Below are 12,579 nucleotides of genomic sequence, written 5' to 3' on the forward strand. Positions count from 1 at the left end.
ATTGAAATCGCCCATTAGTATACTGTATTTTGTTTTGACTTTACCCATCGCCGATTCCACGTCTTCATAGAAGCTTAGACCAGTCTTCATAGAAGCCTGGTCATCATGACTAGATGTAGGGGCGTAGACCTGTACAACCTTCATTCTGTACCTCTTATTAAGTTTCACAACAAGACATGCCACCCTCTCGTTAATGCTATAGAATTCCTGTATGTTACCAGCTATGCTCTTATTAATCAGGAATCCGACTCCTCGTTCTCGTCTCTCTGCTAAGCCCCGGTAGCCCAGGACGTGCCCGCTTTTTAGCACTGTATATGCTTCTTTTGGCCTCCTAACTTCACTGAGCCCTATTATATCCCATTTACTGCCCTCTAATTCCTCCAATAGCACTGCTAGACTCGCCTCACTGGATAACGTTCTAGCGTTAAACGTTGCCAGGTTCATATTCCAATGGCGGCCTGTCCGCCATTGGAATATGAACCTGGCAACGTAAATAGTAAATAGGATACAGCACGGCTCAGTGAGGTTAGGACCACAAAAGAAGCATATACAGTGCTAAAAAGCGGGCACGTCCTGTGCTACTAGGGCTTAGCGGAGAGACGAGAACTAGGAGTCGGATTCCTGATTGATAAGGATATAGCCGGTAACATACAGGAATTCTACAGCATTAACGAGAGGGTGGCAGGTATTGTTGTGAAACTTAATAGGAGGTACAACTACAAGGTCGTACAGGTCTACGCCCCTACATCCAGTCATGATGACCAGCAAGTCGAAAGCTTTTATAAAGACGTGGAATCGGCGATGGGTAAAGTTAAAACAAAATACACTACACTGATTAGCGACATCAATGAAAGGGTAGGCAAGAAGCAGGCTGGAGACATGTCCATGGGGGAATATGGCATAGGCTATAGGAGTAGCAGGGGAGAGTTAAACGTAGAGTTTGCAGAACGGAATTTGCGGATAAGGAATACCTTCTTCTGCAAGTGGAATAACCGAAAGTGGACGGGGTGAAATGGTCAAATGGGCAAAAAGAAATGGGCATTGGCCGCGCTTGTAATCAGGAGGGAAGATAACCGATGGTCATTATTGGTTATGGACTGGATTCCAAGAGTTGGGAAGCGTAGCAGGAGGCGGCAGAAAGTTAGGTGGACGGATGAGATTAAGATGTTTGCAGGGACAACATGGCCACAATTAGCACATGACCGGGGTAGTTGGAGGAGTATGGGAGAGGCCTTTGCTCTGCAGTGGGCGTAGCCAGGCTGAAGATGATGGTGATGATGATTTTTACTATGATTGGTTACCGTTAGCTTTTATTCGGTGCGCGCTCTGCTTCCGACTGGCTTGAAAGGGTGCGTATCTGACAAGGCTCGCCGAACGGACACGCATAGCCCAACATAGCGATTCCACGCCATAATCCAGAAAGTTGAGCGCATCATAAGCGAAAGTGACGCGGTGGTACCCATGTTTGTGGTCGCTTGAAGAAGTTCAAATGGTTTGGAATGGGTATTGAAAAAAAATCTACCGAAAGTATCAAATCCTACCGCGTGCTCTGACGGTTTTACCACGCGTTGGGCCACTACAATGACTTCAATCGCGTTACGGTATGCACCCTGCTTTCTTTTTCTTTCCTCCATGCTGCAATCGCGGCCCAGCGCAACGCCACGCAAAGTCAAATTGACGCTTATGAAACAGCCCTTCCTGTGACGTTCCCCACGGCATATTCCTTCAGCCAATCAGCATGATAACATGGCGCCTATCTTCGATCGCCACTACCATAGAGTTTCCTACAAAAATTACTAGAGTGAACTCTGGCGCTGCAGTCGTTGTACCACCATGGTAATGATGGGAAGTACATGGATTTGTCTGATCTTCGTGCTTGTGGTGTTATACGCACTTTTGGCTTCGTTTATAGCTCTTTCTGGTATTTTCTTTCGGTATATGTTCGGTTACAGCATCGGCCCGTCTCGGCTGATTGTGAACGGATTGAAAGCGGTGAGCTCAAAGCCGTAGCTGCCGTAGTGGTGTGACTGGGATCACCGAACTATGTATGAGCGAGCAGCGAACGGCGACGGCAGCGTCACTAAGAACCTCACAGATGCTCGCAGCCTCAGCTTTAGCATCGCTGGCTTGAAATGGCGGATGTTTGTCGTTTGGTTCTGTTCTGTTTATGCTTGGTGACACGATTAATTTATAATGTTGACGCACCAAAGTCGGAGCAATTGTGTTCTTGTACAGCATGTAAGCGTTGTTCGCCAAGCGCAGCGGAAGGCTTCTGCTGTGCTTTGTTTTCACCTCGATGGCGACAGAAACTGTTTGGCCGATGTCACGCATACAGTCTCGCGGACTTCAATCCTTCCTTTACAAAAACAAGGCTATTCGTACTGTAGACTATCGTACGTACGGCATTTTTGCGGACCGTGTAACCATTACCAGCTTAAGATTGCAAGGTAAGCGAACGTCTTTGTATATAGCGAATGTCTATATATATATATATATATATATATATATATATATATATATATATATATATATATATATATAGCGGCTCCACAGCCACAGTAGTCCTCCATAAAGAAAGGAACAATAATCCCAATAAAGAAGGGCGTCAGGCAGGGAGATACAATCTCTCCAATGCTATTCACAGCGTGTTTACAGGAGGTATTCAGAGACCTGGATTGGGAAGAATTGGGGATAAGCGTTAATGGAAAATACCTTAGTAACTTGCAATTCACTCATGATATTGCCTTACTTAGTAACTCAGGGGACCAATTGCAATGCAGGCCCATTGACCCAGAGGGGCAAGGCAGGAGGGTGAGTCTAAAAATAAATCTACTGAAAACTAAAGTAATGTTTAACAGTCTCGGAAGAGAACAGTAGTTTATGATAGTTAGCGAGGCACTGGAACTGGTAAGGGAAATACATCTACTTAGGGAAAGTAGTGACCGCGGATCCGGATCATGAGACTGAGATAATCAGAAGAATAAGAATGGGCTGGGGTGCGTTTGGCAGTCATTCGCAGATCATGAACAGCAGGCTGCCATTATCCCTGAAGAGAAAAGTGTATAACAGCTGTGTCTTACCAGTACTCACCTACGGGGCAGAAGCCTGGAGGCTTACATAAAGGGTTCTACTTAAACTGAGGAGGAGGCAAGGAGCTATGGAAAGAAGAATGGTGGGTGTAACGTTGAGGGGTAAGATGAGAGCAGATTGGGTGAGGGAACAAACGGGTAATACCAAATAATGTAATACCAGAAATTACAATGAATTAAGTACGTGTCTATAATGCACAGTACTAAAACGTGCACTTAAATGATTATGGTAGGAGCTCATGTGTATCTGTACAAGAACTTACAAATATGGGCTGAGTATGTGTGATATTGGTCGCAGAGAGGTGAAAATGAGACGGGGACCCACATGCTTAAATTATTCATTTTGATTGAATTTAGGCACCGTAAATTTCGGGTATGAATAAGGAAGACAGTATCCACACTACAGCTGAGTGTGCACAGTTATTTGTCGTAAGAATGCACCAAGACATAGCTTGTGAAGTTAGAGTGCTGAGCTATTAAAACGTAATAGTCGGACAGCATGTCGCACAGTCACTCTTGCGCCGCCAGTGAGCGCTGGGTGATTGTTGAGGGGGCTCAATTACATTACTATGCATCAGAATGACACTCGTTTTCATATGTCACAAAATTGCATCAGCTCAATGTCCCAAGCATCCGCATGTGGCACAAAGAAGTGGCAGCCGCCATGCAGTCTGAATATCGCGTTTCATCCACTGATCACTGTACATCATGTAAAGAATGAAGCAACATATAAAATTAAGAAATAGAACCAGTGAGAAAGGACCAGATCAGTAAATAAAAAGGATGTGGAATAATTCATGTAGCTGCATATGAAGGAATTCAGACATCAAGGGAAAAGATGTGGGCGTGTTACAACGCATATCAGAGCTATCTATTGAAGATTAACTTACTGAGAGTGTAGTGTTGAGAAATTGCCATTGTTGGAACACTGCGTGAACTTATCACGTCCTTTCTATTTAACGAGGTTAATGAATGCATGCATGCCTTCATTGTACTGTCGGCCTTTTCATTCCCCCAAAGGATAGAATTTGGAGCAAGATGTTTGGCAGACAGTCTGTTGAGGAGACGCTCTCATGATGGGGCCTTTGCATAGAACCTTTACTAAAGAGAGAAATGTGCAATGTACACAAGTGAAACAAGTACATCTAAGTTACCAGAAATGTTTAAGTAAGGAGAATGTCAACAGGACAGGCCCTCGTGGAACATGCATATAAGCTGTGAATATGTATTTCGAGAAAGTTGCCATCCCGCCATGAAAACGACGGTTTTCTTGGTTGCTTTTTCAGTGAATAGTCGTGGAAGCGTACCTTATAACAAAGATGACGTCTATGTGTGAACTGATGCAGTGAAAGCACGGCTGATCACACATGCAATAGAAATGCAAGATATAGATGATGATGCATTGAAGATTCACTGCATTCACAATGAAAAAACAAATTTCTTGGATTCTGCTTTCGTCAACAAAACTATACGTACACGCAGTGATGGCAGTACAGTAACCATCTTGCAGTGCGCAGGTGACAAGAAAAGACAACGGAAAGGTAACATAACCACATAGTAGGTCTATGGTGCACAGATCCACAGTTGATTTAAACAGATTATGTCGTGGTGTTGTAGTTTCAAGCTGCTCAGCAACCTACATGTATGAATAAGTCGCCTGGAATAACTCTGGTTACAAAAAGAGTTAGTTTCAAGAGATGCATATGTCTAGGAGAATATGGTAGCCTGCTTTTATTGTTCACATATTTTTTGTTGAAGCAGGCACCGGTAATGTGTGAAAACCTAGTAACTTTATTGATGTTTCAGGAAAGCAAACATTTCATTTCCTGAAGAGGTAGGCAAATTACTGAATGCCACACATGCAATAACTATGGAGTATTAAAAAGCCTATTGTGCGTATACTCATCTGGTTGGGTACACAGCTGTTTTTTATGCATCCATCCAAAACCGCTCAAACACATATGCAATTAAACACATATGAGCTGTGCAGTACTGTATTTTTTCGGTGTGTGCACGTTCTGTCGCCTCATGTTAAGTGTGCCGCTGCATGTGCAGCAATTAGTATTTGGATGGAAGCCCCTCTTATATTGGGAAAAGCTACACAAAGTGCACCAACCAGTTCAAACAATAAAACGAAATTTACAAAGAAGTACGTTTAAATCTTGTTTCTCAGATTTATGTACAAAGTAATTTTACGGAGAAGGCATACTTACGCGAGATTACATACATTTGCTCCGTTGCCAAAGCATTCAAAAAAGAGACTATGCGTACTGGAAGGCCAACAACACAAGTACGAAAGCTGCATTACCTGTTATTTGTGTCAATGTCTGAAGGGTACGCAAAGCAGTAGTATTAGATATAACTATGGCATTAATGAAGCTTAGTGACCAATAATCCTTCTTTTGCGGTAGTGGCTATTATTAGGTGAAAGAATACCCCCTTCGGAAAAGGTTTTTTTATGTCACAATGTGAAAATGCAGTGTTGTCACCAATCAATGCATATGCACTACAGGACCAATCAGTAAGTGCAACATAACTCTAGCATGATGCGGAGCACTCGAAACAGTTGCAACGTGTAAAAATGTTTGGCTTGTAAAAAAGCCTCAGGCAAGTTAGTATGCTCACATCTCAATGTAGCTAGTGAAAGTGCAACATTCCATGCGCTCTATGTAGTTGTGTTACCGACTGCACAGTAATACAATATATCTGCTGAAGGTGACTTAGACCACTTCAATGTAATCCCAGAAAAGTACATGTAAAATAAACTCCTTTCATTATTTTATGTAGGGAACTCACCTATACAGCAATACTGTTAGCATGAAGTATAGTCGGATTCAACTTTAGAAAAAAGGGGGCGTTTACTCCTCCAAGGCGGAGGCACACGAGCACCCACCAATGGGCGCGCACTCTGGACCAACGTCATCAGCCAGACGGCCGGTGAGCCCGCCGACAGAGAAGATGGCCGCCCGCGCTTCGAACTAGGCGAGGTCGCGTCAGTTGTGCGCTTCAGCCCCTCGTTAGAGTGAATTCCAGAACTGTTTGTGATGGTCTATCATGCCGGAAATATTACTACGAGCTTACGATGCGGAATTTGTGCCGTGTGCGTTTATTCTGAGCTGTGATCCGGTGAAGGAACATTGCAGCGAGCATCACTGGCGCTGCGTCACGCTTTACATGAAAACAGGGTCCCGCGGCGACCGCTACGAACACACATCCTGCGCGTTTGTTCCTTGTTGTTTTATTTCGCTCCCGATTGAAGTTACGACGAGAAAAGTTTTCCAAAGACTGGTGCCTACTGTTAGCGGCGGGTGTGTTCGTGTACTGTGTCGCTGCGTTTTTCGTCGGACGGGGTGAAGTGATTGAGCAAAACCATTCTCAGGAGAAACCAGAAAAGTGTGCGCGCATGAAACAAGCTTACGAGTGTCTCAACAGAAAGCATTTGCGGAAGAAGCCTTCAACGCAAAGATTTGTCGCCGTCAACTTAGCGTGAACGATCATTGTCAGCACTGAGATAGCCGAGCGTCTAGCGACGGTGTTCGAGCGTTGTGTAGCACCGTCGATTGATTGCTGTCCGCCTGTGCTCACTGCACGCCGCGAGCTGTAGAATGCGGGCTGTGAAACTGTGACAACAGAAACCAAAAATATAAATGTTATGCTATTTAAAACCAAGAGTATTTATTTAAAACGATGAATGGAGCATTTTTCTACCTTCCTGCCTCGACCCTATTCTCGCCCCAGGTTTGTAACGGTTGCGATAAATGCGTTGTTTTATATGAGTACTCTTTCAATAGCAGCTGATGCATATTAAGCTTGGAAAACGAGTAGTAGATACGCCGTGTACATGTAAACAAGCGCAAAAGCCATACAGAGCTGCTCTTTCTACTTTTGTCACTTCCCTATTGCAAAAACCAGCGCCACTGGGACCCAGTGCGCCGGATTATGGGCCCAGTACAGCGCGCTGGACGCTGGGGCGCTGGGAAGGCGTGGCGCACTGGGAGGCACTGGCTACTCGTGCGAAAAACAGCCCTAGCGCGTTAAATATACGGTGCCTGGACACCGTATATATTTTTTTGAATACAGAAAGCAAGAAAGAGCGCTTTAGTGCAATAAAAAAAAGAAAAAAAAACGTAAAAAATTAAACTGCTCCGACAAGGATTCGAACGTCCGACCTGCAGATCCCATGCCCGTCACCTTACCACTACGCCACGCCATCAGCCAGAAATCTGCGGATAATTTGCCATGTCGAAGCCGAGAAGCAGTTTGTTTCGCAGAGGTACGTCTCGTACATACGTGATTGATGCACTATCGCCCAGCAACTTGAACTCACGCCTGTACCAGAAATAAAAAGTTGCTGTCCGTATTCAGCAGTATGCTTGGAACTGCCACACCATCGATTTTCGCTTGCGATTGCTATTTTAACTACCCGCGCCGAGATCGCTCCCCACCGAAGCTTAGGCCTAGCGAATCCGCCGAGTCCGTCTTTTTGGCGTGTCTAGGCGCAGAAATCAAGAAATCTAATACAGATAAATCACTCTATATTTCAGCTTTCGCATCGATGTTCTTAAATAAACGATTTTTTCATGTCTACAGTGGCAGCACAAGAAGCGGTGACCGCAGATGTGACGCGTCATAAACACAGGTATGTGTACTATCGCCGAAGGCTCCCAGCACTAGCCCACGCTTCTCTGACGAAGATCTATGACTAGACATGCGTGTTGACTGAAAGGCATCCCTGAACTAAGGAAATGGTGCATATCCTTTGCGTGAAGAACAAGAAATGGCTGTCAAAATCGGCAGTAACAGGCCATACACCATCCCGGGTCGGCGGTTCATTTAGGATTGCTTTTCGAAATTAAAATAGCAATCGCAAGTGAAAATCGATGGCGTGGTACTTCCAAGCATACTGCTGAATACGGACAGCAACTTTTTCTTTCTGATACAGACGTGAGTTTTAGTAGCTGGGCGATAGCGCATCAACCATGTCTGTACGAGACGTAGCTCTGCGAAACAAACTGCTTCTCGGCTTTAACACGCCAAATTATCCGCGCTTTTCCGTTCTATGGCGTGGCGTAGTGGTAAGGTGACGGGCTTGGGATCTGCAGGTTGGACGTTCAAATCCTTGTCGGAGCAGTTTTATTTTTAACGTTTTTTTTTCTTTTTTTATTGCACTAGAGCGCTCTTTCTTACTTTCTGTATTCAAAAAAATATATACGGTGTCCAGGCACCGCATATTTAACGCGCTAGAGCTGTTTTTCGCACGAGTAGCCAGTGCCTCCCAGTACGCCGCGCCTTCCAAGCGCCTTCCCAGCGCCCCAGCGTCCAGCGCGCTGCACTGGGCCCATAATCCGGCGCACTGGGTCCCAGTGGCGCTGGTTTTTGCAATAGGGTTGCATTGAAGCTAAAGAGCAGACGACGGGCAGCGTTGCAGAAGGCACGGGGTTATTTTTCTGCCGCTATCCGGCATGTGCTGTGTAGCACATGAGAGCTCTACTAAACCAGTCATCAAAATACAAAAGCTCTTATTTATGCCGAGAATTAGACGTTTCAGGAGCACGATTTTTCGAGCGGGACTATTTTAGATGCGGAGGCAAACGGCTGTCGCGCTCCGGTCATCTGGGCGGGGCCTCCCCTGTTTTCCAAAGTTGTATCCGAATATAGTTGCATTGTGAGCAAGCATAGGAGGCTTCCTGGCTAGTGCAGTGGCTTCAGACTTGAGCCAACCTGCTCGTTAGTGATCCAGAATTGCATGTTCCTGGGCTACTCAGTTCATATTTCTCAGCAGACAATCTTGTCCCCTTTCCACTTCGCGGCCTTGCGCTAAGCGACCATGACTTCTTATTGACAAGTGTGTTGTTTAAGGTATCGAAACAAATCTGTTACCGAACATTTGCCACAACGTTTACAATCGTTCTAGGACGCTGGCCCCATCATGCATGCCATGACTAGTCATGGCCATAGCTTTCTTCACTCCCATGTGATGTACCGTTTTAGGTTTTGTGTTCCATATATGCTTTAATTGCTACCGCTTAACATTGATCTTGCCGGCGACGTTTTAGCTATGCTGATGTTCTTGCTTTGTCTGTAGATGGAGGCAATGTTTCTGTCCACTTTGTCATGACCTTTACCTGTTCATCACCAGCTTCCGCTGTGCAGTATTCTACTGTTCAGCCGTCATCTCTCTCACTTTTCCCAGGGATTCCGTATACTGCCAACTACCTTTTCATCCTCATTTTCAGTGTTGTCGCACCTGTGTTTCTCATGATTCCGTGTATATTGCGTTCAGTAAAGTACACTTCTTTTGTATTGAGCATATTGTGTAAGTCTATACCACACGTATTTTTCTTAGGTTTTCCATTTATTGTTATTAGGACACTTCAGGATCACAATCACAAACAGTTTTTATTTTCCTCAAGGAAAAAGGGACCCCAGACAAAAAACTGATCATTGAGCAGCTTGACGAGGCCTGGGGCCATACAGCAAGCGGCAACAGCGTCAAAACAGCAGTGTATGTCGTATATCTGTACGAGAAAAAAAGTAACACGAGAAACATAGAAAAAAATGAAAGAAACTGCTCGCACCAAGCTATGAAAAACGATAAAAATAATTTACATATACATACACCAATACAGAACTATACTGTACAGTGACATGCTATATTCAAACGTACACGCACAAAAACCCGAGGAAGTGGCGCGCATACGCCCATATATACGCACATATATATATATATATATATACATATACATCATCATCATCATCATCATCATCATCATCATCATCATCAGCCTGGTTACGCCCACTGCAGGGCAAAGGCCTCTCCCATACTTCTCCAACTACCCCGGTCATGTACTAATTGTGGCCATGTTGTCCCTGCAAACTTCTTAATCTCATCCGCCCACCTAACTTTCTGCCGCCCTCTGCTACGCTTCCCTTCCCTTGGAATCCATTCCGTAACTCTTAATGACCATCGGTAATCTTCCCTCCTCATTACGTGTCCTGCCCATGCCCATTTCTTTTTCTTGATTTCGACTAAGATATCATTAACTCGCGTTTGTTCCCTCACCCAATCAGCTCTTTTCTTATCCCTTAATGTTACACCTATCATTCTTCTTTCCATAGCTCGTTGCGTCGTCCTCAATTTAAGTAGAACCCTTTTCGTAAGCCTCCAGGTTTCTGCCCCGTAGTGAGTACTGGTAAGACACAGCTGTTATAAACTTTTCTTTTAAGGGATAATGACAGCCTGCTGTTCATGATCTGAGAATGCCTACCAAACGCGCCCCAGCCCATTCTAATTCTTCTGATTATTTCAGTCTCATGATCCGGATCCGCAGTCACTACCTGTCCTAAGTAGATGTTTTTCTTTACCACTTCTAGTGCCTCACTACCTATCGTAAACTCCTGTTCTCTTCCGATACTGTTAAACATTACTTTAGTTTTCTGCAAATTAATTTTTAGACCCACCCTTCGGCTTTGCCTCTCCAGGTCGGTGAGCATGCATTGCAGCTGGTACCCTGAGTTACTAAGCAAGGCAATATCATTAGCGAATCGCAAGTTACTAAAGTATTCTTCATTAATTCTTATCCCCAATTCTTCCAAATCCAGGTCTCTGAATACCTCCTGTAAACACGCTGTGAATAGCATTGGAGAGATGGTATCTCCCTGCCTGACGCCTTTGTTTATTGGGATTTTGTTGCTTTCTTTATGGAGGACTACGGTGGCTGTGGAGCCGCTATAGATATCTTTCAGTATTTTTACATACGGCTCGTCTACACCCCGATTCCGCAATGCCTCCATGACTGCTGAGGTTTCGACTGAATCAAATGCTTTCTCGTAATCAATGCAAGCTATATATAAAGGTTGGTTATATTCCGCACACTTTTCTATCACCTGATTGATAGTGTGAAACTTTATTTCACCTCTTTATTTATTCTAAACTGCTTTAATTAGCAGGTCCTCGTGTGTTCCTCCCTTCGAAAAAAATATTTTGCACTATTCTTGGCCTCTTGCGTATACTGTACCGCTCAGAACATGTAATAAGCTTTTCAAAACAGAATACACTCCTTAAAGGAGGGCCCGGTTTATTTTCTTTTACGTCCAATGATTAAGCACTGTCGGTCAGTTGCAGTGCTTACTGCACTGATAGTGTGGTGAGTATAGAAAGCAAGAGCATACGTGGGCCGTGATTTCTGCTCCTGCTTTCCAAATTTCTATTTGTGAAGGAAGTCTTACTTTTCTCATTCAACACAAAGTATAGTCAATTCCTTTCGTCTGACGGGCATGCTGTCTGACGCGACGCTGCAGACTCTCGCGGTGGTGAAGTTGACAGCACGGCGTTCTTGGAGGAAGCACTCATCATGAAGGACTTTCACCAAGTGAATGTGCTTCCGCTCATCGGGTTGAGCATCGACGTGGTGGACGGCCTCATGGTTATCACACCCTTCATGAAATACGGTGACCTGCTGTCCTACATACGAGACGACAGAAACGTGAGGGCTGCTTCGTTGCTCGTCAATCATATTGTGGTAGTGTCTGCACGCCAATAGAAAACGGCTGACGATGTTGCTCTCGATGCATAGCGTTTCTTGTAAAGGTCATTGGAGGGAACTCCGGTGCGGTGATCGTTCAGAAGGCAAGGGAATTTTTGTCAACACCGATGCATTTGTCTCATCATTGCATTTGCGGCTTCAAACGTTTCTGTATCATTATTTATCGGGCTCTACCTTTCAAATATCCGAGCTATCATAGTTTTCTGAATACAGCAAGGCGACATGACTCTGTGCGCAGGCATAATCATCGCGAACTGTTGCAATTATAGCGCAATATCTTGTTTAAGATAATCGGTTTGCAAAGCCACGAACTCGTTCGAAGCCAGAACGGCGAAGTTCAAGGAAATACATGTACTAAAAGTCGTTTCCATGCTGGCTGGACCGCCATGCTTCTAGCTCCTGTAGACACTAGCAGGAGAGTTACCACTAAGGACTTTTGTCGAAGACTCTGTTTTCTGGGTACAAAACTTCGGCGTTTACCTCCATTCTCGTAGGTTATAGTACTCCGAAGAAAATTACGCTCATATTATAGATGGATAATGTTCTCATCGCATAGGTAATGTAAATACACGCCTACTCCAGTGCAGATTACAAAAAAAAAAACATGAGGCATAGTTATATAAGAGAGAAGCAGTTATTCCCACAAAAAGAGCTATATATATATATATATTGCCGGTGTAATGTAGCTAACATAACAGATCAAGGGCAGGCGAAATTAAAACTCCGTCCCTGCGCTGTTGCTCTATTTAGCTATAATGGGGAGGAACCAGAGCAGATTGGCACTGGCTTGCCAGGGTGAAGCACATGTCACATGTAAAAAAAATTAATTCTGGGGTTTCACGTGCCAAAACCACTTTCTGATTATGAGGCACGCCGTAGTAGGGGACTCCGGAAATTTCGACCACCTGGGGTTCTTTAGCGTGCACCTACATCTAAGTACACGG

Source organism: Dermacentor andersoni, chromosome 6 (assembly GCF_023375885.2).
Source record: "Dermacentor andersoni chromosome 6, qqDerAnde1_hic_scaffold, whole genome shotgun sequence".
NCBI classification, from domain to species: domain Eukaryota; kingdom Metazoa; phylum Arthropoda; class Arachnida; order Ixodida; family Ixodidae; genus Dermacentor; species Dermacentor andersoni.